General features: G+C 45.1%; 1 pseudogene; it reads left to right on the top strand.

The window, feature by feature from the left end:
• The first annotated feature begins 2127 nt into the window (after positions 1–2127).
• On the top strand, positions 2128–26602 carry LOC123628236 (annotated as a pseudogene).
• Positions 26603–26928: the final 326 nt, after the last annotated feature.

Consider the following 26928-nt stretch of genomic DNA (forward strand, 5'->3'; position numbering starts at 1 on the left):
TTTTGTTGTTGTTTTCTTGCTTCTTTGTCCTTTGAACACGTTCTGAACGGTTCTGGGGGGACCCAGTGTTGGCGAAAGAGTGGTATATTTTGTTCCCCTTTAGAAGACATTCCCAAGTGTAATTCAGGTGGTGGGTGGGTGAGTCGGTCCCAGGGCTGACTGGACAGGGGCTGCTGAGGTTTCAGGTTGCAGGGCTAGGCAGGCTCCCCCTGGGACTGGGGGTGGGTTTCTGTATCCCTATGTCTGCTGTGCCCGGTTATGCCTCTCTGTTCCAGCGGCCATGGAGAGCATCCTTGAAAAGTTCCAGGCCATCTGAAGTGAGAGAGTGAGTGTTACACATACCATACCTCTTCCTGCAAAACTGGTGGCTTCGCGGCACTGTGGCCGACCCTGACTCTGCTCTATTTGACAGGCTGAACCCAGCATCTTTCTACCAGAGAAGCAGCTGGTACCTCTGGAGCCCCGGAGCTGCGGCCAAGCTGGATCCCTCCGTTCCTTCTTCACCCGCGGCTTCCTCTTTCCCCCTGCTCTTGCCCTCACCTCACCCGAGTTTACGGCAAATTATCAAATTAAATTAGCTCTCATATTCGCATATTCTGTGGTCTGCCCTCTTTCCTGGGAGAAGGGGCGTCACTGCAGAGGGAAGGGGTGAGATTGCTCCTCGATTTTGCAGGATTTGAAGCCAGGTTACCTGACACCCTGTGCTCTGCGCTGTCCCTGTGGGGCGTCCCGACCAGGATCTGGGTGGCAGCCCTGCGCTCAGGCTCACCGTAGCGCCCTGGGTCTAGGCTCCGTAGGGTCCCTGCCCGGCCACATTAGGAGGCCCTGTTCATGGTCCCAACCAATGTCGTCTGATTCTGGGGTCTCATGGCTCCCATGCTGCACCGCTACCGGCCCCTCCCCTTTAGCAGGACCTAATCGACCTCCTCCCAGAGTTCCCAGCCCTCTTTCCCTTCCTCACTTGGTTCGCTGTCCTCGTTGGCCACTCTCGCCCTTCTTTTCGGTCAGCAGCATCCCTGGTCTCCTCCGTGGTTGATGCCCGGGGCCTTTCCCGCGGGGTTATTGCAACAGGTGTTAAAGAGCAGGACTGAGCTGAGCCTCCCCCTCCGGAGCCCCGGCCTCCTTCTGGAGTCATTCTCTCCCTCTGGAGCCGCCACTCACACACACAGCTCGCCCGGAAACTGGCGAATAATCCTCACTTCCTCTTTAGCCCTCACCTTGGAAACTCAGTTACCAAATCCTGTCAGTTCTTCCGCGTTAGTTTCAGTGGAGGGGTGGAGGCAGGAGCCACATCCTGTGGTGTGGTGGAGCGAAAGCGGGCTGCAGGGGACATGGAAGAAGAGAGCAGGTTGGTCTCTGGCTGCAGGTGGGGGAACTGAGTCCCTTCTGGTGCCTCAGGGCCAAGCCGGGGACACTTCCCACTGGCAGCTAGGACAGATGGCCTATGGATCACACGTTCCACGTCCCTCAAGTCCTAGATGGACAATCGCCCCTTCTCCAGCCCGATGGGCTCTGTGGGCTGGACTTGGGCAAGGCCAGTTAGTTTCCAGGGCACCTGTGCATGCTAGGTCTGAATGTCCTTGGACGGTCCCCGTCAGATACAGTCCGGGCACCCCCATGCCAAAGACTCTGCTGGACGTGATGTTTCCGTGTCCCAGCTCAATCTTCCAGACTGCCTCCCGAGGCCACATGAGGTCTGTCTGAGCTCCCTGTTCTGATGTCACCCTCACTGACAGCTGGGATCGCCTCCTTCCTTCAGCGAGGGTCCCGGGCTGGGCGGGCCTGACACTCAGAGGGACAGACTCCTGTGTGGGTGAGGTGAGTGCAGGTTGCGCCAGCTCCCATCGCCCAGAGACTGGGTGTTCACCAGACAAAGAGGGCACAAGTGCAGAAACCATCCGGGGTTAGCGTGTGCAGGGAGGGATGGTCTGTCTGTGTGTCTGTCTGCGTGCCTGTGGATCTAATCGGGGACGATCTCCCTGGAGGGAGAAAGAGCTGATTGAGGGAGCGGGGGCAGTGTGGTCAAGGATCCGTAAGGGATGAAAACAGCCAAAGCAAGGGTGGGATGTACCTTTCACAAGAGGTGTCCTTCAAGTCCGAAAAACACACAGGAGCGCACAGAGCGGGATGAGGTGGAAGGGGCCAAGCCCAGTGACGGGCGTCAGGGCTCTGAGAGTGCTGCAGTCCCCGCAGCAGGCTCTTGATCCTGTGTGCGATGAATATGATGTCTCGAAAGTCCTGTGCGTGTGGGTGGCATGACAACATGAAGGCTGGCTACCTGGGAGTCGGTGGGACGTGCCTCCCCTGTGAAGCAAAGGGCTCCCGTGGGAGACTGCCACGTTGTGAGCTGACGGAGACACGGGTAGCATGGGCGCGGTGAGGATGGAAACTAGGGAAGAGGGACTGCCCTGGGAAATCTACTCAGCCGTGGTACCAGCCCTCCCCCTATTCCCACTCTGCCTCCCTTCTGTGCCGGCTGGTACGAGCTCAGGGAGACGGCCCATCACACGTGTGGTGGGACCATCACAGACCTCAGAGGCCGAAAGGAACATGAGTGGGGACTTAAACCATCCGCTTCAAACCCTCACTTGAGAGGGTGGGCTTGATTCCGCAGGCTGAACCTTTGACCCTGACCCCAGTGGTTCTTTCGTAGAAGGAGAACAGAGCGGGCTGGCGTCTGGGTGCAGACGTTTCGCAGAGACTTTCCAACTTGGGCTTCTGACACCAGAGGCAGCTAGGCCAGTTCTGATGGGAACAGAATTCCAGCACCAGGCACTGTCCCAGTTGGCATGGGGCTGTCGTAGGCTGAGTGAGGAAGGGGGACAGCACGTTGAAGTAGGTGTGGAGGGCACAAAAACAACCCTTTGTAACTAGTTTTTCCAGTCCCCACTCCCTGCTCTGAACAAGGCATCTCTGTTCCACATGCAGACCACGTACTGCGTAATGATGTTGCTGTAACATGTACCCAACAGGCCATGGGTGGGGCTGAAACTTCCATCTCTAGGGGCGGGAAGTGGCAGAATGGGAGGCTCACATTAGAGCAACCCATCTGGGCCCCAGAGGACAGGAGACAGTGGAACCCCTCCCCTCATTCAGTGCCCTGCTTTTTCCCTTCCCTCAAGTGTCCTCTCTCACCAAGGGAATGTAGGGGCTGGCCTGGAGAGCCCTGGGCCCCACCCTGCCCTATCCACTCCTCAGCTCAGAGGGAGCTCTGGAGATTTGCTGAGCTGCATCCTTGCCCGAGATGCAGCTGCAGCGGCACAGCCCTGAACAAAATCCCACCTATACCAGGTGCCAGGGCTCCCAAATGCTCATTTCCAAATGTGACCTTTTACTGCACAGGCAGAAAAGATCATCGCCTCTTCCGACTCCAGCTACGGATGAAGGCGTGTGACTGAGCAAGCCAGCGAGCATGGGGCAGCAAGGGTGGCCACGCTGGGTGTGGTGGAGGCCCAGCGCACGGCAAGTGGGGATATGAGATGACAAGTGAATATGAGAGTCGTGGTGATAACAACCGTGAATTTTAGTCCTTGCTGTCACAGACTCCTGGGTGAAATTGGACAACTTCATGCGCATCTGTCCTCAGTCGCCATGCCAAGGACTCCCCCTTTCCTATATCCACATTTTCCCATTATCCGTTTCCTCCAATAATGAAGCAAACACCCGTGTTTGCCAGGTCCAGCCGTGTACACTGGAGCTGCCGGGGTGGCCATGCGAGTTACACCTGCATGATTCCAGAGTGCATTATTGGCCTGACTCCAGCTCCAACGGTGCCCCCGTGGTTTTGCGATGTTGAAGTCCCGGTCACTACCACTCAGAGCAAGAAACCGAACGTTGGCAGCGTTTGCAAGCCACCTGTGCGCCTTACCCTAATCACTTCCTTCTCCCCATGCCTCCAGAGGTAAGTGCTGTCCTGACTTCAGAGAATGACTCGCTTTCTATTAAAGGATTAACAATTGCTGTTTAACAAATAACCCTTACAAAGATACAAGAATTAAATTAGAAGAAGTTAAATATAAAATTATATTGGCCAGGCACTGTGGCTCACACCTGTAGTCCCAGCGACTTGGGAGCCTGAGGTGGGAGGATTACCCTAGGCTAGGAGTTTGAGACCAGCCTGGGCAACGTAGCGAGACTCCGTCTCTAAAAACCTTTTTAAAAGAACAAATTAGCCAGACACAGTGACGTGTACCTGTAGTTCCAGTGACTCGGGAGGCTGGGGCAGGAGGCTCGCTTGAGCCCAGGAGTTGGAGGCTGTAGTGAGCTATGATTGTGCCACTGTGTTCCAGCCTGGGCAACAGAGGGAGGCCCCATGTCTAAAAACAAACAAACAAAAATTATGTCTGTAAAACGTACTCTCTCTCTCTCTCTCTCTCTCCATATATATATATGTGTGTGTGTGTGTGTGTATATATATGTATGTATGTATATGTATTTGCAGAAAACATAAGCCTACAATTTGACAAATAATTATATTGTGATCAAGCCAGGTAACTGCTAGCCAGCTCATGAAACAGTGCATTGCACCTCCAGAGAAGTCCCATCCGAGTCCCTTTCTGTGAAGGATGCCAAATGCAAAAGTCTACCTACTGTACAATTCCATTTACAAGACATCCTGCAAAAGGCAAAACTATAGGGACAGAAAACGGATCAGTGGTTATCACCATTGAGGGTTGGGAGAAGGGGTTAACTATCAGAGGGCATGAAGGAATTCTCGGGGTGATGCCAATGCTGTATATTTGATTGTGGTGGTGATGCCACAGGAGCACGTGTTTGCAAAAACTCATAGACCTGTATGTAAGTCGTATTGCAATAATCCTGACTTTTTAGAAAGCAGTTGTAAACAGTACATCTTGAATGGGTATTGAAATTTAGTCAATACTTTTTGTGACTATGAAGATCGTGCTTTCCTCCTCTATTCTGTTAACATGGAAAATTATATTACTTTATTTTCTGAAGCTAAATTAAGTTTCTCTTCCTGGGATGAATCCAATTTAGTCATGAGATATTATGTATTTTCCTTTTGATATCCTGTAGGATTCAGTTTGCTAATATTCTGTTTCCGATCTTTGCTTCTGTATGATGAGTGTGTGATTGACCTGCAATTTCTCTCTCTCAAACTGTCCTTGTAGGATTTGGGATTGAGGTTATTCCAACCTCATAAGGTGAGTTGGGGAGTGTTCCTCCTTTTCAGCTTTCTGCAAGAGTTTGTGTCAAATTGAAGAGATTTATTCTTAGGATGTTTGTCCGAATTCGGTGGAGAATCCTGGAGGGTTTTTTTGTGAAAAGCATTTTGACTACTGATAGATCTCTGTAAGAATTACGGAACCATTAAGGTTGGCTATTCCTTCTGGCATCACTTTTGGCCAGTTTTGTTTTTCTAGAAATTGGTAACCTTTTTCTTCATTTTCAAATTGATTAGAATAAAGTAGTCCATTGTATCCCTCTTTACCCTAAATTTTATTTTTAAAAATTTCTGACCTATATAAGAGTTGCAAGGAAAGTGCAACGAGACCCATATACCCTTCAACCACATTCCCCAGTTGTTCACATTTTGTCTTATCTGCTTCATCCCTCCCTACATTCCCTCCGCTGTGTGTGTGTGTGTGTGTCTGTTTTTAATTATTTTGATAAATCATTTGAGCTACTTGAAGATGTTACAATACACCATCCCTAAATGCTTCAGCATGAGTCTCTTACAAAAAAGAATGGTCTTATCACACTCAGAAAATTTAACATGGAGACAATACCATTTTCTACTATATGGCCACATGAAATATTTTACGATTGTCCCCACCTTGTGCTTCATAGCTGCTTCCGAAAATATCCTCTTTCCAATCAAAGATAGTGCATTGCATTTAGTTGTCAAGTCTCTTTAGTGTCAAATTACTTGTGGGAAGTGCTGCTTTAGGCAAAATCCCGACCCAGAGCATAAATTTATTATTTTGGAGATTTAAAGTGGTCTTTAATGAAAGTTTTAGAATAGTTGACTCTTTCAAATTTAAGCTTTTCCCTAAGATTTTTTTAAAATTTGTTTTGTTCTTAGATGCCAAATTTTTCCTTGGGCAGCATGATTGAAGACTGTTTCTATGGGCTTAATGATTGTTGTTCTCTTGATTAAAAGTGAAATGAGGAACCTAATATCACTGTTAGGTGATCTACATTATGTAAACAGAGTTAAGATTGAAATGATCAGGCTGGGCGTGGTGGATCACACTGTAATCCTAGCATTCTGGGAGGCCGAGTCGGGTGGATTGTTTGAGCTCAGGAGTTCGAGACCAGCCTGAGCAAGAGCAAGACCCCATCTCTACTAAAAAATAGAAAGAAATTAGCTGGACAACTAAAAATATATACAAAAAATTAGCCGAGCATGGTGGTGCATGCCTGTAGTCCCAGCTACTTGGGAGGCTGAGGCAGAAGGATTGCTTGAGTCCAGGAGTTTGAAGTTGCTGTGAGCTAGGTTGATGCCACGGCACTCTAGCCCGGGCAACAGAGTGAGACTCTGTCTCAAAAAAAAAACAAAAAACAAAAAAAAAAAACTATAGAACATTGATGAAAGAAATTGAAAAGGACACAAAAAGTGGTAAGATATTCCATGCTCATGGATTGGAAGAATCATTATTGCTAAAATGTCCATACTACCCAAAGCAATCTACAGATTCAATGCAATCCCCATCAAAATACCAATGGGATTCTTCATAGAAATACAAAAAATAATCCTAAAATTTATATGAAACCACAAAAGACCCAAAATAGCCAAAGCCATCCTGAGCAAAAAGAAAAAAACTGGAGGAATAAAATTACCTGACTTCAAATTATACTACAGAGCTGTAGTAACCAAAACAGCATGGTACTGGCAAAAAAATAGACACATAGACCAATGGAACAAAATAGAGAGCCCAGAAATAAGTCCACACATCTATAGTGAACTTATCATTGACAAAGTTGCCAAGAACATACAGTGGGGAAAGGACAGTCTCTTCAATAAATGGTGCTGGGGAAACTGGATATTCATATGCAGAAGAATGAAACTAGACCCTTATCTCTCACCATATACAGAAATCAGATCAAAATAGATTAAATACTTAAATCTAAAGTCAAACTATGAAACTACTAAAAGAAAACACTGGGGAAATGATCCAGGACATTGGTCTGGGCAATGATTTCTCGAGTAATATCTCAAAAGCACAGGCAACCAAAGCAAAATTGGACAAATGGGATCACATCAAGCTAGAAAAACTTCTACACAGCAAAGGAAACCATCAACAAAGTATATGACGTTCGCCTAACACAAGAAAGGTCCCCGGTTCGAAACCGGACGGAAACAAGATTGACGTTCCACGGCCAGGCGAGGTGGCTCACGCCTGTAATCCTAGCACTCTGGGAGGCCGAGGCGGGTGTATCGCTCAAGGTCAGGAGTTCGAGACCAGCCTGAGTGAGACCCCGTCTCTACTAAAAATAGAATAAATTATCTGGACAACTAAAAGTATATATAGAAAAAATTAGCCGGGCATGGCGGTGCATGCCTGTAGTCACAGCTACTCAGGAGGCTGAGGCAGTAGGATCGCTTAAGCCCAGGAGTTTGAGGTTGCTGTGAGCTAGGCTGATGCCACGGCACTCACTCTAGCCCGGGCAACAAAGTGAGACTCTGTCTCAAAAAAAAAAAAAAAAGTGAAAAGACAACCTACAGAATGGGAGAAAATATTTGCAAACTACCCATCTGACAAGAGATTAATAACTAGAATATATAAGGAGCTCAGACAACTCAATGGGGGAAGAATCAATTCAATTAAAATGGGCAAAAGATCTGAATAAACATTTCTCAAAAGAAGACATAAAAGTGGCCAACATGTATCTGAAAAAATGCTCAGCATCATTAGTCAACAGGGAAATGCAAATCAAAACTACAATGAGATATCGTCTCATATCAGTTAAAATGGCTTTTATCAAAAAGACAGGCAATAACGAATGCTTGTGAGGATGTGGAGAAAGGGGAACCCTCATACACTGTTAGTGGAAAAGTAAATTGGTGCAACCACCATGGAGAACAGTATGTAGGTTACTCAAAAAACCGAAAATAGAACTATCATATGACCCAGCAATCTCACTACCTGCTATATATCCAAAAGAAAGGAAATCAGTTTATTGAAAAGATATCTGCACCCCCATGTTTATTGCAGCACTATGCACAATAGCCAAGATTTGGAATCAACCTAAGTGTCCATCAACAGATAAATGAATAAAGAAATTATGGTACATATACACAATGGAATATTACATAGCCATAAAAAAGAATGAAATCCTGCCATTTGCAACAACATGGATCGAAGTGGAGAACATTAAGTGAAATAAGCCAAGCACAGAAAGACAAATCTCACATGTTCTCACTCATATGTGAAAGCTAAATATTAGAACAATTGATCTCATGGAGACAGAGAGTAGAACGATGGTTACCAGAGGATGGAAGGGCAGCAGGGAGGGGGGATAAAGTGGGGACGGTTAATCGGTGCAAAATTATAGATAACTAGATGGAATGAACAATATTTGATAGCACAACAAAGTGACTATAGTCAACAATAAGTTATGATATGTTTTAAAATAACTAAAAGAGTAGAATTGGAATGTTCCTAACACAAAGAAAGGATAAATGCTTGAGGTGATGGATACCCCAATTATCCTGATTTGATTATTACACATTGTATGCGTGTATGAAAACATCACGTGTACCCTGTAAATGCATACTATAATGTATCCATAATAATTAAAAGTAAAAATAAAAATGTTTTGAAAATTTGAAAAAGAAGTGACAGGAGGAAACAGGCTGGGCATAGGTCATCTGTTTCACTGGCATGGGTGGCAGCAGAGGCAAATGTTTCTGAGGTTAAGCAGACCAATTAAGCAGTATTGTTTCTGGGAGCTTTGCCTAGACCTGCTCCTATAGCCCCTCTAACAATTCTGCCAGGAATCAATTCCTAGTTAGAGGTGCCTATGTCTGATCTTTTCTCTCCTTCTGCCTCATTAACAAAACCCTGATTTTGTGGTGGGTAGCAATTGTACCAGTAAAAAACTACATTTCCCAGACTTTCTCAAAGGGAAAGATAACCACATGACTAAATTCTGACCAGTGAGATTTAAGTAGAAGTTGGTATATGAAGCTTTGGGGAAAATTCCTCAGGAGGCAAGCTGACCTCATTGTCCTACAAGATCATATCCCTTGGCTGGGGTTGTGTGTGTTAGCACCTCAAAGCTACAGTTTCATTTTATTATTGTTGCTAACTATAATCCTAGGGCACATATTTAAGGGGAAGTATCTTCAAAAACAAAATCACACCATGAAATGCATTTAAATTATTATAAGGCAACAAAGATGTGAAATATTAGATCTCCTACTGTATATTGATAACTCCCCCAGGAGATGGAGAATGTTTTTTCAGCTCTGTACGGTTATGTACATAGCGTCATTTTACCTGAAACCCAGTCAGCATGTATAAGGAGTCGTTGGGTGTAAATTGGCCAGGTGCTTCTGTAGATAATGTTAGTGCAGGGAATTTGATAAGCCAGAACCTGAGTCTATTGCCTTGCCTTTGTTGCAGGTAAATTCTGAGTTACAGGCCGGGTGCAGTGGCTCACGCCTGTGATCCTAGCACTCTGGGAGGCCAACGTGGGAGGATCCCTTGAGGTCAGGAGTTCAAGACCAGCCTGACCAACAGCGAGACCCTGTCTCTACTAAAAATAGAAAAAATTAGCCAGGTGTCGTGGCAAGCGCCTGTAGTCCCAGCTACTCAGGAGGCTGAGGCAGAAGGACTGCTTGAGCCTAGGAGTTTGAGGTTGCTGTGAGCTATGATGATGCCATGTCACTCTACTCTGGGCAACAAGGTGAGACTCTGTCTCAAAAAAAAAATGTTGAATCTGCCAAAAGACTCAGACCAGATGTGTTCTCATCCAGTCCAACCTCTTCATAGATGCCCTCTGAAACTCTGCACCCCTAGGCATAGGCCAGGAATGCCTCCCCCACCACCACTGAGCTAAAATCCTACTCCTCTTTAAAGTTCCTATTCAGATGTCAACTACTTTCTCCAGCCAAATTGGTCACTCCCTTTACACTCTACAGATAACCTCTACTAGAGCCCTCACCACGCTGGAGGGTAATTACCTGTTTATGCATCTTACCTCCCACACTAGACTCTGAGCTTCTCACGGGTGTTGTTCTTGCCTCATTGGAATGTGTACACCACGTCCCAGCACAGTAACACATGCAAGCACTCAAAGAATATGTGTGAATAAACGCATTAATTAAAAAAATTGAGTTACAGGGACCACTGATTTGGGTTTTATTTTGTATTTTTGCAAGATTTTCCATTGAATAATAATTAATGTCTGTCTTATGGAAAATCTGTATTTATAACTCAACAAATGCTAATTTTTCTCTTGTTTGCCCCACATCTTTTTTGGTACCCTCAGAAGTTGATTTTGCTTTTCATAATGGGGCTATTTCTTAGTGTTTTAAATTAGAATAATCCTGCCTTGTGAAGCTTTAAATTATTATTATAAATTCCTTTGCAGATGAAGTGTTCCTGGTTTAACATTTGTTTCAATGTGCCACTGCCTATTCCACACCGGATATATCATATCATTCTTCAGCATTATAGTCTATTGAACCTAGTACTAAAATTTGAGTATCATTTCTCCCCCCCCAAAAGTGCCTAAATTCTTATACAAATATATTTTATAGCAAAAGAAAGATGAGAGGGAGAGCTGAATCTCCTTTTGCCCTTGCCTTTTCTTCCTCCCTGCTGCCTTAAAGGTAGATGTGAAGGCTGGAGCTCATGCAGCTATATTATGAAGGCTAAATGATGATTCTAACATGTAATTAAAAAAAGAGTATGAACCCCTGAAAATATCATGAAGACACTATTTCAGCCCTGGAGGGCCTATCTTCAGACTATTCCTTAGAGAGAAATTAGAGAGAGAGAAAAAAAAGCCCTAATTTGTTTATGCCACTGTTTTTTGAATCCCACTTACTAGGAACTGAACTTGTATCCTAATTGATTTAGAATTTGGTACCTCAAAGTGGAAGATACAAGTTACAGAATCTAAAGTTTTAGATTTGGCTAAATGTATAGAGTTGATCCTGGGGCTGTAAGGGTAAAGATACGGCAGGCTGGAAAGTTATCACTCTTAGTTATGGGGTGGTGAAACTATTGTTAAATTTGTGGCCTGAAGGTAGATTCTGTGCCACCCAAGGCTATAAGTTAGGACAGTTAGGTTATTTTTTAAATTGTGCTTTAAAATTTTTCTACATAGGAAGGTTGATCATCCAGAAGATATGGGGAAGAGAGAGAGGGGAAGATAAAAGGAAGCTACCTTCAGCCCCTCAGCTCCCCACTACTGCCCTTGGACAGCCACATCAAGTATTAGGCCCAGTTCAACAAGGCTGTACCAGCAGGCAAAACGGGAGCCCCACATTCCCAAGAGGCCAGTGTGATCTACTAGTTGGTGACCAAGAACTGGCTCCTTGGAGGTCTCAGGAAATGTGAAGATGAGCAAGCCAGTCCTAGCCCTCAAGGTGCTCCCAATCAAGTAGGAGGATAAAATGGCACTCCAGGCCAGAAGGCAGTGAGAGCCAGAAGAGAAATTTGGCCAAATGGTCATGATGCTGATGATGGCCAGTAGGATTGTCAGGGACTGTGTTCTCTGCTTTTTACATAACTGTATCTTATAAATTCTCTTTTTTAAAAAAAAAATTTAAAGTATTCTTCTAAAATTTTTAATTGACATAATAATTGTACATATTTATGGGCTACATAGTGATGTTGCAATAGTGCTCAGATTAAGGTAATCAGCATATCACTCATCTCAAACATTTATCATTTGTGTTGGGAACATTCTAGCTGTTTGAAACTATATATTATTGTTAACTATAGGCATCCTAAAGTGCTATAGAACACTAGAACACAATCCTTCTATCTAGCTGTAATTTTGTATCCTTTGGCAAATCTCTCCCTATTTCCCCCTTCCCCTTCCCCTTCCCAGCTTCTAATATCCTCTGTCCTACTTTTTACTTCTATGAGATAAATTTTATATAAATTTTCTATAATGACAACTTATTGGTAAAGAGAAAAGGTTTAAAAGTAGGGTTTTTTCAACTTTAAGTGATTTGGGGAATTCAGAGGAAACAGAGATCTCATCCAGTTTGAAGAATCATGAAAGAGGTAGCATTTGAGATCGACTTTGAAATAAGGATAGGGTTTTAAGTAGTGGAAACTGGAAGAGAGCACACCAGGAGAAAGGAGAAGCTGTAGCAAAGGCACAAAGCCAGGAAAATGCAAGGTATGTGCAGGGAACAACAAGTAAAAGACAGAGAGGGACAGGCAGTTGGTGCTTCCACTGCACAAGGACTTGAGGACTATCGGCCCAGCCTCTTTTCTCCTACCTTTATCTTTTAGACCCAGCTGCAGGCCCAGGTCCACCTCGGGGCCAAGGCCAACTCTGGCATAGGCAGGAAATGCCTCAGCAACCTCAGACCAACCATACTTAGAAAATTCAAAGTAAAATCATGCTCCTTATGAGCAGGCAGGCTGCTATGTGGCTGCAGGGATAGCCGCCAAAATCTCCTTCTACTCTTTAGGATGGCTTTATCCACAGTGGAAACCTGCTTTCCTACCCTGACTTATGCTTAGTGCCCCCGCTTCCCGCCATGAAGTGGAGCCCAACTCTGAAGCCCAGCGCGGGTCCCAGCTGCTCCACCAGAGCATCTGCCAGCCCTCCTTTTCTGATATTGGCCCCTGCTGCAGCACACTTTACATGACTATCCTTACCCTGCCAGCCACTCTGGGTAATATCTGGGCTGTGTTAATGCTACTGCTTGGAACCCTCTGCCTCCTGGTGCTTATTCATGCCTAGATTTCTTCTATTCTTTGAACCCTGTGCTATGGACCCTCAAGCTGCCCCTGCAGGGGCTAACCTCTCTATATAACCAATTTCTGTCCCCTTGCCTTGCCTAGTTCTCCGATAAACAGTCTCCTGCTGGGTGCTGGCTGTCTCCTCCTCTCCAGTGACCCCTTACGTTCAGGTCTTACATCCCTTGTTCCAGACCTTCCTGAGACCTAATCAACAATGGACTAAGAGCTCGGGCTCTTTCCTGCAGACGAAGGGAAGCCAGGCCCTAGGGGTGCTTTCAGAGAGGTATACATGAGGTGTGCTTTAAGAAAATCCCTGGCTGAATGATCATCAAGATGGCAGACTAGGAAGCTCCTTCTCCCAAAGAGACACCAAGTTAACAACAATATATGGGCCAGAATAGGCTGGGCATGGTGGCTTATACCTATAATACCAGTGCTTTGGGAGCACTTCAGCCTGGCAAAATAGTAAGACCTTGTCTCTTTTAAAAAGTATATATGTGTGTGTATATATATATGGACCAGAATAACTCTATGAGAACTCTAGAGACCAGTTTAAAAATCACAGTGCTTAGACCATTGTAAAGTCAAGAAAGGATTCCAGCAAAAGGGGTACAAAAATCTGTGGCATTTGGCACACTCATTCATGTCCCTTTCCCTATGTGGCATAGCACAGAGCAACCAGGAGGAAATCCCCCATATCCTGGCTCCTCCCTCAGGATGGAAAACTAAAGAGTGGACCATGTGTCCAACATTCCGGCTTGTCTAGGAGCTGCCTGGGAGACTGGTTTCTGTCTTGCCTGACACAGAGCACTGACAGGGCTGGTATCAGAGTCTGGAAGCCACTGAAAACAGTGGGCAGCACATTAGGGCTACAGATCTGCAGGAAGACACTAGGAGGAGCAAGAGAGCAAAGAAAGTTTGAGGGGTCCTAGAACCTCCAGCCAGGCTAATTGACAAAGGTCTTTCCCTGCACTAAGCAAGTATACAAACACTGGTAGAGGTGGTTGTTTTTTCAAATACCGAAATCCCAGAAAAAAATTACAAAGCATAAAAAAAATGGTAAAACATGGCCCAAATGAAGGAACTAAATTCCAGAAACTCACCCTAAACAAACACAAATCTATGAGCTACATGACAAAGAACTTAAAATAACTTTCATAAAGATGCTTAATTAGCTAAGGAAGAACACATACAACTAAACAAAAAATCAGGAAAACAGTACATGAACAAAATTACAATATCAACAAAGGGCTAGAAACTATTTAAAAAGATCAAACAAAAATTCTGGAGCTGAAAACAGAATAACTGAATGAAAGCCTCATTGGAGAGATTTGGCAGCAGATTTGATCAAGCAAATGAAAGAATCAGCAAGCTTGAAGATAGGTCATTTGAAATCATTAAGTCACAGAAGCAAAAAGAAAAGAGAATAAAGAAACATGAAGAGAGCCTAAGGGATATATGGGACACTATAAAGAAGACCAATATGTGTGTTATGGGAATCCAAGAAGGAGAAAAGAGAGAGAAAGGAGCAGAGAGCTTATTTGAAGAAATAATGACTGAAGTCTGGGCACGGTGGCTCACGCCTGTAATCCTAGCCCTCTGGGAGGCGGAGGCAGGAGGATCGCTTGAGGTCAGGAGTTTGAGACCAGCCTGAGCAAGAGCGAGACCCCATCTCTACTAAAAATAGAAAGAAATTAGCCAGACAACTAAAAATATATAGAAAAAAATAGCCAGGCATGGTGGCACATGCCTGTAGTCCCAGCTACTTGGGACGCTGAGGCTGGAGGATTGCTTGAGCCCAGGAGTCTGAGGTTGCTGTGAGCTAGGCTGACAGTCTAGCTCAGGCAACAGAGGGAGACTCTGTCTCAAAAAAAAAAAAAAAAGAAAGAAAGATCTCAGATAAACAATCTAACTTTACACCTCACAAAATTAGAAAAAGAAAAACAAACTAAACCTAAAGGAAAAGAAGGAAATAATAAAGATTAGAGCAGAGATAAACGAAATAGAAAAACATCAATAAAACTAATAGTTTTTTGAAAAGATCAACAAAATTGACAAATGCTTAGCTAGATTTTACAAAAAAGAGAAAAGACTCTAAAATCAGAAATGAAAGAGGAGACATTACAACCAATGCCATAGAAATAAAGAAGATTTTGTAAGAGAATATTATGAACAATTGTATATCAACAAATTGGATAACCTAGAAGAAATGGATAAATTCCTAGAAATAAACAACCTACCAAGACTGAGTCATGAAGAAATAAAAAATCTGAACAGACCAATAATGAGTAGAAGATTGAATCAGTAATCAAAAATATCCCAACAAAGAAAAGCTCAGGACCAGATGGCTTCACTGGATAATTCTACCAAACATTTAAAGAATTATCCTGAAATTCCTCCAAAAAATTGAAAAGGCCCTAAAAAAAAAATCCCTAAGTGCAGTATAGAGCCTGGATTGGATAGGGGCACAGACTGGAGACAGGGAGACCAGTGAGGGGCTGTGACAATTATTCAGGCAAGAGATACTGGGGGCTTGGACCATGACAGACTGTATGGAATGGAGAGGTTGGATTTTTAAGAGATGGTTAGGAAGTGACACTGCCAGTAGTTTAGAGAGGGAGGAAAAAGTCAATAGTGACAGATTTTGGACCTGAATGACTGGGAGAATTATGTAACCACTAGCAAAAATAGAGAATTCAAGAAAAGGAAGCAATTTGGGGAGAGATGAATTTTGCTTTGAACACACCGAATTTGAGGTACATGTGGGACAGCAAAATATAGAAGCCCTTGTAGGCAACTAAAGCACAGACCTGGAACTCTAGAGAGAAGTGGGAGCTGAAGGTACCAAGTGGGGAGTTTTCTGTTTAGAGGTGGTGGTTGAAACCAGAGATCGACGAACTACAGCCCACAGGCCAAATCAAACCCACCGCTTGTTTTTGGATGGCTTGCAAATGAAAATGTTTTTTACATTCTGAATGTTTATATAGGCACCTACGTAATTGCCCTGATTTTGCCTCTTGGCCCACAAAGCTGAACAGATTTACTTTCTGACATTTAAGAAAAGTCTGTCAAGCCCTGGTTGAAGCCATGAGCGTAGAGGTGTTCACCAAGTTAGTGGTGTCGAGAGCAGAGCATCATGCTTGAGGAAGAGAATGCACAGCAGTAAAACCACAATAAAGCAGCAACGGCAATCGATCAAGGAGGAGAGTGTTTCAGAAAAGACAGGTGGGCCCAAGCACCAAGTGCTAAACAGAGGATGAGGACTGCCATCTGGGCTTGGCAGCTGGGAGGTTGTTAGGTTAGTGGTCGTTAGGTTGGTGATCAAGCAGAGTGGCGGGAGCAGAAGTTGGATGGTAAGGGATTAACGAGTGATGAGCAGGTTGGGGAGCATGTGTAGACTATTCTTTGAAGACATTTCATAAAGGGATGGGTCAGCATAAGGTGGGATCTGGAGTGGAGAGCTGAGAAGGTGGTTTTAGAATGGAGGAGATCTGAGTGTCTTATGTGCTGAAGGGAAAGAGATGTAGAAAGAACAACTGAAGAGGTAAATGAGATGGAGGATCATTGTTGGGGCAAGGCCAGGAGGAAGCACTACAGAGTGGGAGTCAGGGCACTGGGCAGAGGAGGCGTTGGCAAGAAAGGGCACAACTGTTCCTCAGCCATGGCAAGCAGAGGTCAGGGAGAAGCAGAGAGACTTTCTGGCAGCGAGGGTGCTCCTGTAGCATAGGGCTTTTTCTCCTGCAAACTTGGACGTTCAGAAGCTAAAACAGTAAGCAGAGGGTTATCCAGGCCTGGGGATTATCCAAAGAAAGGGAGTGTGGGAATGCGAGGTAGTGGTGAGTACATGGTGAAACAGCTGGCCATGGAGTTCTGGCTTGGCGGGGAGCTGACTTGAGACAACACAAAGATGGCCTGGGAGAATGAGGACAGCTTGAGGGGCTAGAACCCAAGCTAAAGGCAGAGTGAGTTTGGTGGAAGGAAGAGAAATGAAAGAACCAGAGGTTACACTCAGAAAAGAGAATTTCCAGCTTAAAATCTTGAAAATGAAACTATGATTGAGTGAAGAAAAAGGCATCCTAGGTGTGATTAAATGTGTGGGAAGCTGAATGAGAATGGAGGTGGAGATGACTGAAATCAAAAGGAACAGTTATGGGGTGTCATTGAATCTTCATTGCATACTAGGAAATAGAAGGTGAAGGAGCTGAGACACTGAGAGATTAAGTAACCAGTCCAAAGTGACACAGCTAGGAAATGGCAGAGTTGGGCTTTGAACCCTGATCTGTGGCTCTAATATCCACTTGATCATGTCACAATGGGAAGGTGGTGCTTCGCTCTCACTGAGGATAAGAGCTGGGGATGAGGTAAAAAAAAGATGGCATGCTTGGTCACCCCGTTACTCGGCATTCTGGGAATTCTTATATTGGGACCAAATCTTATAAATTTTCTAACTAAATTTATTTCATCCCATCTAGAGGCCATCAAGCTACAAATGATCCTACATTAAAAAAAAAAAGATGGCATGAAGAGAGAAGGACAATGTCCTGCAGGTGAAGCCTGGTTGAAACAGAATTAAGCATGAAGTTAATTTAAACATCAGGAAAAGAATAAAGAGGATTTAATCTGTGTGAACCAGGTTCCTATATTAGGGACTTAATTTATTATCTCTTTCTCTGGACCACTTTTAACTAAAGTGGTTCTTTAGAGGTTATTAGTGTGAAGCACATGACAATTCGCAGAACACTTTCACTTCATCTCTTGGTATCTTCAGAACAGTCTCTGAGGGTAGCTATTATTACTTGCTCATTTTACTGATGAAAAAACAGGGCCTCAAAGACTGATTTGTCCATGATCACACAGGAAGTGATGGATACAGGCGTGCAGTCCAGATACCGTGTTCTTTTATTGACTCAACAGAGTGAAAGTAGAGCTTACTGCCCACACCACCCCTGAGTGTTGAAGTAATCTTTAGCTCTAGTACCCTCAGCCTGAGGTGACTGAAACCAGAAGGAGGTGGTCTGGGACAGTGAGGAGCCCTGGGGGCCTGCAACCACATCCTTGAAGAGAACTGGTAAGAATCTTACAAGTTGGCAGGAATATAGAGATACTAGGCGTAGTCTGTACCTTCAAGGAATTCATTAAGTGGAGGAGAAAGAATTGCTTAAAAAATTGTAATCCAATATGCTAATTTCTATTCTATCCTGATGCAAGCTATGTTGGGGGGGCCCAAAGAGAAGCAGCTAGGCCAGGTGTGGTGGCTCATGCCTGTAATCCTAGCACTCTGGGAGGCGGAGGCGGGTGGATCGCTTGAGCTCAGGAGTTCGAGACCAGCCTGAGCAAGAGTGAGACCCCATCTCTACTAAAAATAGAAAGAAAATTAGCTGGACAACTAAGAAATATATAGAAAAAATTAGTCAGGCATGGTGGCGCATGCCTGTAGTCCCAGCTACTTGGGAGGCTGAGGCAGTAGGATTGCTTGAGCCCAGGAGTTTGAGGTTGCTGTGAGCTAAGCTGACGCCACTGCATTCTAGCCCAGGCAACAGAGTGAGACTCTCTCAAAAAAAAAAAAGAGAAGCAGCTACTACTACATTGGGGGTTCGAGGCCAGCTTCTGAAAGGAAGAAACTCCTGACAGATAAGGGGGCAACTGAGTTAGGGCAGAGCAGATGGGAACGACATGCATAGAGGCAAGAAGAAGGGCTTGTTGACCCATTTGGTGAACAAACTTGGCAGTACGCTTGGAAAGTTGGGCCCTTGTTAAGGAGCCAGGCCATAGGGCTTGGGTGTCAAGCTCAGGGCATCGGCCTATATACAGAGGGCAGTGGGGGAGAGCACTGTCGAGTTTTGAAGAGGGAAGTGGTACGATTAGATTTGTAATCTGAGCAATCTTTCCATACCGAGGCAAGACTGGGCACAGGGCAATCAGGCGGAAGAGGCTGTCGCAGTGGTCCAGTTGAGAGATGCCGGCTTGAGCCCTGGGAGGAAGGCTAAAGAGGAGGGAACCTATTTAAGAATATCCTTGTTACATACATTTCTGAACACTTGTGCTGGAGAGGTTGCTGATTCACAGCAGATGCACCTGCTGCCTAGATACTGCCCAACTGCTCTCCAAAAAGGCTGTTCCAATTTATATAGATGTTCTCTAGAGCACTCCGACTAGTTTTCACTCTCTCTCAGTCTTCCGATAATGCTACTGCATATACACTGCTCTGTAAGAAGCACTGTATTCTCTGATGTGGATAAAGAAAATCAAAAGCTTCATGTTAAGCTTGTGACTTCCCGTGTACCATGCATGGCACCCCTCTGCCTTCTCTTCTACTGTGCCCAAACTCCTTGGTAGATGGAAAGGTGTGTCTTTCTTTTTTGTTATTAGTCCCAGACTATAAATCTAGTTCTAGAAGAAACACTGCCTCTCTTTATTGTTTTCTGAATCAATTTAATTTCGATTCTGCATCCCATCTCAGCAGAGTGTGGGAAATTCTACCTGAGTCATTCTTGCAGTTCCTGCCTCCCTAATGTCAAGACAAGGTCTTGGGACCTTTCACAGTGCCAGACATCCTGGGGGGTGGGAGGAGATCTTGTCTGTCATTGTCGTTTGTAAGTTTCCACTAAGCCATTCATTGTCCCCTGTTTATTGCTGCTTCTGTGGGAGCTGAGGAAATCAGTCAGGCAGCTGGCAGCCTGCTGTTTCTGGTGCATCTCCCTGCACACACCAGGGGGCCACTCCTCTTTGGGGAATTAGCACCTCTTCGGAGTGCTACTGAGAAGCAGGGCCCAGGGACCCAGTTCTCTTTCCTCCCTCTCCTCCCTCTATCCAGGCTATATACCTCCTCCAAGGCAATGAAGCACAGAGTTGGCTTTATTTGGTAGGCACAGGGAGAAAGGGGGAAATCCAAGGAGGGAAAATACAGGCTTCAGCCTATGGTACCTAAAGGGATGGGCTGATTGGCTGTGGAGTGGGATGATTAAAACTGATACATCAGAATAAAGCAATATTACTGCTTATGTTTTAAAATACTTAATTTGAAAATGCCAACATCCAATGTAACTTTAAAATACTTAAATGGGTCTATAGCCCCACATCATGTAGTCACAGGGAATTTCTCAGGTGACATTGTCACTTTTCCTCCTAGGATAGAGACCCTTTTCTTTCTAGGCCTGTGTGGCAGGCAGAATAATTCCACCACCAAAGATGTCCACCTCCTAACCCAGACCCTGTGAATATGTTATATTACATGTCAAAGGGAAATTAAGGTTGCAGATAGAATTAAGGTTGCCAATCAGCTGACTTTGCAATGGGGAGATTGTCCCAGATTACCCAGGTAGGCCTGATGTAGTCACAGCATCCTTATAAGTGGAAGAGGGAGGCAGAGTAAAAGAACCAGAGAGATGGCAGCATGAGAAGGACTTGGCCTGGCGTCACCAGGTTTGAAGATGGAGGCAGGGGCTATGGGCCAAGGAATGTGGGTGGCCTCCAGAAGTTGAAAAAGGCAAGGAGGCCGGGCGCGGTGGCTCAAGCCTGTAATCCTAGCACTTGGGAGGCCGAGGCGGGCGGATTGTGTGAGCTCAGGAGTTCGAGACCAGCCTGAGCAAGAACGAGACCCCGTCTCTACTAAAAAAAAATAGAAAGAAACTATATGGACAGCTAAAAATATATATATAGAAAAAAAAAAATTAGCCGGGCATGGTGGCACATGCCTGTAGTCCCAGCTACTCGGGAGGCTGAGGCAGTAGGATCGCTTAAGCCCAGGAGTCTGAGGTTGCTGTGAGCTAGGCTGACGCCACGGCACTCACTCTAGCCCGGGCAACAGAGTGAGACTCTGTCTCAAAAAAAAAAAAAAAAGAAAAAGGCAAGGAAACAGACCCTTCCCTAGAACGTCCAGGAGGAACACAATCCTGCCAACACCTTGATTTCAGTCCAGCGAGACTCATCTCAGACTTCTGACCTAGAAAGAACTGTAAAACAATAAATCCATATTGTTTTAAGCCACTGAATTTGTAATTTGTTACAGTAGCAGTAGGAAACAAATACAGCCTACAGAGGAAAAATAATGCTTTTTAATTTCCTGTCACTATTTCCAGTGTAACTGTTTCCATTCCAGGGCTGGAAGTAGCCCTGAGCATGCCTGGTATCATGTTTGCCCCCTTGCCTGAGGATGGCGGAGGATGGCCTGCCTCTGGTGTTGGCCACATGGGCTCTTAGAAGTCCATGTCTTCCCCTTGCCCTCCAAGCCATCTAAAAGTGAAGTCTTGACTAGAGAAAAGCATTGGCGGCAGCTAAATCTACAAAAGGTTCTCCTTCTGAGCCTGTGGCAGGACTGCACTTCCCCGGGGCCTCCTTTGCAGTTAGGTGTGGATGTATGCCTTGCTTTGGCCAATGAAGCTTTAACACGTTGACTGCCACACTAGAAAAAAATTTTTTTCCTTGGGGCCATGGTGGTTTATTATGAAAATAGAATGAAAACTTAAAAAAACAAAACAATCCTTTCTAATTTAATGAAAAATTTGTTATTTTTTTCTGTGTGTGAGTTATATGCAACTTGAAAAATAGTTCACACAGCTCCCAAGGTGAAGAAATGCATGAGTTGCATGTGCATCACAAGGCCCTGGGCTCAAAACTAGCACGAGTTAAATACAACTCACCTGGCAGTTGTGCTAAAAGACAGTATGCAACTCATTTCGTTCTCATCCCACTGCTGCAGTGTGCATGCGATTGTGTGCCGAGATGCGGCCACCATCAGCCTGGGTCCCTGGGTGGCTACAGTGAGCCAAGCCCTTGCCAGCCTGTGCTGCACATCTAACATGAGTGAGAAATAAAAGTTCTGATTGGCTAACACTTTGGAGCTCTTTTTTTTTTAAATCACAGGATAGCCTACTCCAGTCTGGACTGACAAATCTGGCTCTCTCTTTCCCAGTCAACCTCTTTACTCATGTGGCCATAAAAGGTACAGCCTGGGCCTTCCTCACTTCAGGCATGACCCTGTGCCATGCGGTCCCTGGCCCCAGCCTCATGACCTTTGCCTCACTTGACTCCAGCTGACCCCTGCTTTCCTCTGGCCTACGCTGCACGCAGGATCAGTGAGGATGCTGTGAGGGTGCCGTGGGCTACAAGTAAAAGCAGTAAGTGACAGGGATTTTTATTATCTCACTTCGTAAGTCCAGAGCGGCCCCAGGGCTTATCAGGAGCGCAAAGATTTCATCAAGGACCCCAGACTTTTTCTATCCTTCAGCTTTGCTAAGTATGTTTGTCCTCAGGTTTCTCACATCACATCATAGCTATAAGATGGCTGCTTCGTACAACCATGGCCAAAGACAAGAAGCTAGGGAGAAGAAGACTCCTCTCACCTATTTCTCTTTTGAAGACAGGAAGCCCTTCCCCTGGACCCTCCAGCTTATTTCCTCTTAGGTGTCATTGTCCAGAACTCAGTCATCATGCGTGGCTACTCCTACCTACAAGGGAGGCTGGCAAAGCGAGAATCTGGCATTTCCAACCTCTGTTGTGGGAGAAGGGTGCGTCCAGTGGGAAAGAGTGGGGAGGGGCGTGGCTGTTGCGTGGACATGCATCACAGCCTGCCAGACCCACTGCCTGCCCAAGCATCAGCTTGCCTCTCCACAGGAGCATCTTCAACTAGACATCCTGCTCTCGCCCGGCACTTGTGACATTCATTCACTCTCGGGTGCGGGTTTGCCACACTTCCGCACCTTCCCACACTCCTCAGCTTAGACTGGTGAGACACACGGCCTGGGTTACAGCACAGCTGAAACACCAAATGGAGTATGACTTGTGGCTGAAGTTCTTCTCAAAGGTTTAATGCCAGTCGTTAGGGAATTTCTATTTCTCACCCCTTTTTTTTTTTTTTTGAGACAGAGTGTCGCTCTGTCTCCTGGGCTTGAGTGTGGTGGCATCTTCGTAGCTCACAGCAACTTCAAACTCCTGGGCTCAAGCGATCCTCCTGCCTCAGCCTCCTGAGTAGCTGGGACTACAGGCACGTGCCACCATGCCCCGCTAATTTTTCTATTTTTTTGTAGAAATGGGGTCTCACTATGTTCCTCAGGCTGGTCTCAAACTCCTGGCCTCAAGCGATCCTCCTGCCTTGGCCTCCTAAAGTGCTAGGATTACAGGCGTGAGCCACCACACCCAGTCTGATTCCCTTTTATGGTTGCTGTATGGGCTGGTAGTCCTTAGAGGCAAGCAAGGAAGGTAGGATTACCCTCAGGACTTTTCTCACCCACTTAGATGCAAAGGAGTTTTCAAAACTGGCATGCAAAGCTTTGGGAGATACTTGCTTTCTACATGCTGGTAGTAGCAGGAGGGACGGAGGAAGTGAGGGCCATGCAGCTTGAAGAAAGCCCACTTCTCAGACCTAGCCTGGACAGAAAATTCCAAAAAGGAACTTGCCTGTCTCTTTCCTCCTCCCCATCCTCCTGGGGGCTGTACGGTGATGCTTGTTCAAGAATAAACATGCCCTATCAGGGGCCAGGGGATCAGGAAGCCCTAGGAGACAGGACAGACTAGGGGTAGAGATAGACCCCAACATCTTCCTTTTGGTTCTTCCTTTGGTCAGGAACTGGCACAAATGTCATTCAAGCAGAGGAGCCCCAGCCATCTGGCCCCAGGGGCTTGTGCAGGATGGAGGGGAGAATTTCTTCCTAAGGGTCTTTACTATTAATATATGGGCCTGTTGCAAGCTCCCTGGGATTGTGAACAGCCAGCTTGCAGGGTTGCAAGGGCTGTTAGAGGTAGAAGGGTGGAGAGCAGGGCAACTATTTCTGTTCTTTGGAGGCCACCTTGCCTGGTGATGGAATAGGATTTCTGTCAAGCCAGCGTTTCAATCCTAGCCCTGCTGTTTATTTGCTGTGTGACCCTTTCTGAGTCTTCCCTGTCCTGCAAAATAATAATCCCTGTTCATAGCAGCATTATTCATAATAGCCAAAAGGTGGGAACAGCCCAAATGTCAACTGATGGATGAACGGATAAACACAATGTGATATATCCATACACAGGAACATTATTCAGCCTTAAAAAGAAAGGACATTCTGCCACATGCCACAACATGGATGAACCTTGAGGACACAATGCTAAGTGAAATAAGCCAGTCACAAAAGGACAAATATAGTATGATTCCACTTTGTATGAGGTATCCAGAATAGTCAAATTCATAGAGACTGAAAGTAGAGTGGTGGTTGCCAGAGGCCAAGGGAGAGGGATGAATGGGAGTTAGCGTGTAATGTGTGCAGTGTCAGATTTGCAATATGGAAAGAGTTCTGGAGACAGATGGCCATGATGGTTGCGCAGCAGTGTGAATGTATGTAATGTCACTGAATTGTACACTTAAAAAATGATTAAGGCCGGGCAAGGTGGCTCACGCCTGTAATCCTAGCACTCTGGGAGGCCGAGGCGGGAGGATCGCTCGAGGTCAGGAGTTCGAGACCAGCCTGAGCAAGAGCGAGACCCCGTCTCTACTAAAAATAGAAATAAATTATCTGGACAACTAAAATATATATAGAAAAAATTAGCCGGGCATGGTGGCACATGCGTGTAGTCCCAGCTACTCGGGAGGCTGAGGCAGGAGGATGGCTTGAGCCCAGGAGTTTGAGGTTGCTGTGAGCTAGGCTGATGCCACGGCACTCTAGCCCACGCAACAGAGTGAGACTCTATCTCAAAAAATAAAAGAAAATAATCCACGTCAGGTAGCAAAGAGTGAAGCTGAAAAGAAATCGAAGAAAGATGACAGGAAGAAAGAATTGTAGGAACTAAATGAGCTGTTAAAACCTGTAGCTGCTGCTCAAAAAAATAAGTAAAAGTGCAGCTCCCAAATCCGTGGTATGTGCTTTCTTCAAGCAAGGACAGTGTACTAAAGGAGATAAGGTGTCAGTTTTCTCATGACTTGACTCTGGAGAGAAAATGTGAAAAGAGAACTGTTTACATGGATGCAAGAGATGAAGAACTTGAAAAAGATACTGTGGATAATTGATATGAGAAAAAGCTGGGAGAAGTAGTAACCAAGAAGCATGGTGAGGCTGGAAAAAAAAAAAACAAAAACTCAAATAGTATGCAAGCATTTCCTTGAAGCTATTGAAAACAACTACTATGGCAGGTTTGGGGTATGCCCTGGAGGGGTGATATTTGCATGTATTGTCATGTACTTCCTCCTGGATTTGTGTTGAAAAAAGATAAAAAGAAACAGGAGAAAGAAGATAACATTTAATTAGGAGATCTAATTGAAAGAGCATTCTGCCCTAGGTCCAAATGTTACCCAAATCATTCTAGAATCTTTTCTTGCATGGAAGTGTCAACGGGGAAAAAAAGCCAAACTCTGTAAAATAATTTTTTTTGAGACAGAGTCTCACTCTGTTGCCCAGGCTAGAGTCCCGTGGCGTCAGCCTAGCTCACAGCAACCTCAAACTCCTGGGCTCAAGCGATCCTTCTGCCTCAGCCTCCCTAGTAGCCGGGACTACAGGCAGGTGCCACCATGCCCAGCTAATTATTTTCCATATATTTTTAGTTGTCCAGCTAATTTCTTTCTATTTTTAGTAGAGATGGGGTCTCACTCTTGCTCAGGCTGGTCTCAAACTCCTGATCTCCTGTGATCCTCCCGCCTCAGCTTCCCAGAGTGCTAGGATTACAGGTGTGAGCCACTACACCCAGCCTGTATAATAATTTTAAAGAGATTTATTCTGAGCCAAATTTGAGGACCATGACCCGGAGCCACGCCCAAGAAGCCTTGAGCAAGTGGACTCGCTGTCGCTGGGTTACAGTTTGGTTTTATACATTTCAGGGAGACAGGCGTTACATACGTGGGATGCATACATTGGTTTGGCCCCAAAAGGTGGGCCATCTCTAAGGGGGGGCTTACAGGTTATAGGTGGGATTAAAGATTCTTTTAAAGACATGAAGTTTTGTCTAAAGGCTTGGAATGTTTTAAGATAAGGAGCTGTTAATCAGAGACAAGCTACCAGACAAATATTTGTTGTGTAAATTGGGCACCTGCAGGTTTGTCTTGCCTAGCCCTTAGGCCTGTTAATGGGTTACAAAGGATGTCTCCAAGAAGGGAGGGGGGCATGATGAGGCATGTCTGAACTCCCTCCCTGTGGCAGGCAATTTAGTTTTAGGGTATCCCCTTGGCAAAGAAGGGGTCCATTCAGTCAGCCGGTGGGGGGTGGGCCTTAAGATTTTATTTTAGTTCACAGAAGAAAAGGAAAAGACAAGAAAATATTGATAAACTTGAACAAATAGGGAAAGAAGGAAAGCCAACTTCAAAGCAGGGAAATCAGTAGTGATCAGTGGCTGAGAGGTGTTTGCATTTCATCCTGAACTGATAGATGAGGAGGAGGAGGAGGAAGCAGATGATATCCGCTACATCCAGGGAACAGGTGGTGATGAGGATGATGATCCAGTGAGCATAAGTGACATAGGCTTAAGCCCGTATATCCCAAGAGATGTAGATGAGACAGGTATTACTGTAGCCAGTCTTGAAAGATTCAGCACATATACATACTTCAGATAAAGATGAAAACAAATTAAGTGAAGCCTCTGGAAGTAGGGCTGAAAATGGTGAAAGAAGTGATTTGTGAGAGGATAACAAAGGCGAGGGACAGGAAAATGGAGCCATCAATGCTGCTCCTGGTGATGAAAATCTTTTTACTGGGGAAGATTTGGATGAACTAGAAAAAGAATTAAACAGACTTGATTTAGAAGAATGAAATCAAACAAGTCAATGTAAAAATTAAGTCAGCTCAGCATGAGTTGAAATTGACTACATTAATTTTTTTCTGCCTAGAATGAACAGGGTGTTTATTTCCCATTCTGATTCTGGAGGGCTTAGTCTCCTCCAAAAAAAAAAAAAGGAGTCTTCTCCCTATATCTTCTTTTCTGACTTTGGCTACATCTCGTAGTAAGTTCAGAGTAGTTCACGATAAATTGAAAATATAATGATTATTGCAGAAAATGATTGATTGTTGTAACTGTCCACTCAAGTAGGCAATGTAAGTGCTTTCTCAGCTTTTGATTTTCTTTGGGCATGTGTTAT

This window comes from Lemur catta, chromosome X (assembly GCF_020740605.2).
Source record: "Lemur catta isolate mLemCat1 chromosome X, mLemCat1.pri, whole genome shotgun sequence".
Lineage (NCBI taxonomy): Eukaryota > Metazoa > Chordata > Mammalia > Primates > Lemuridae > Lemur > Lemur catta.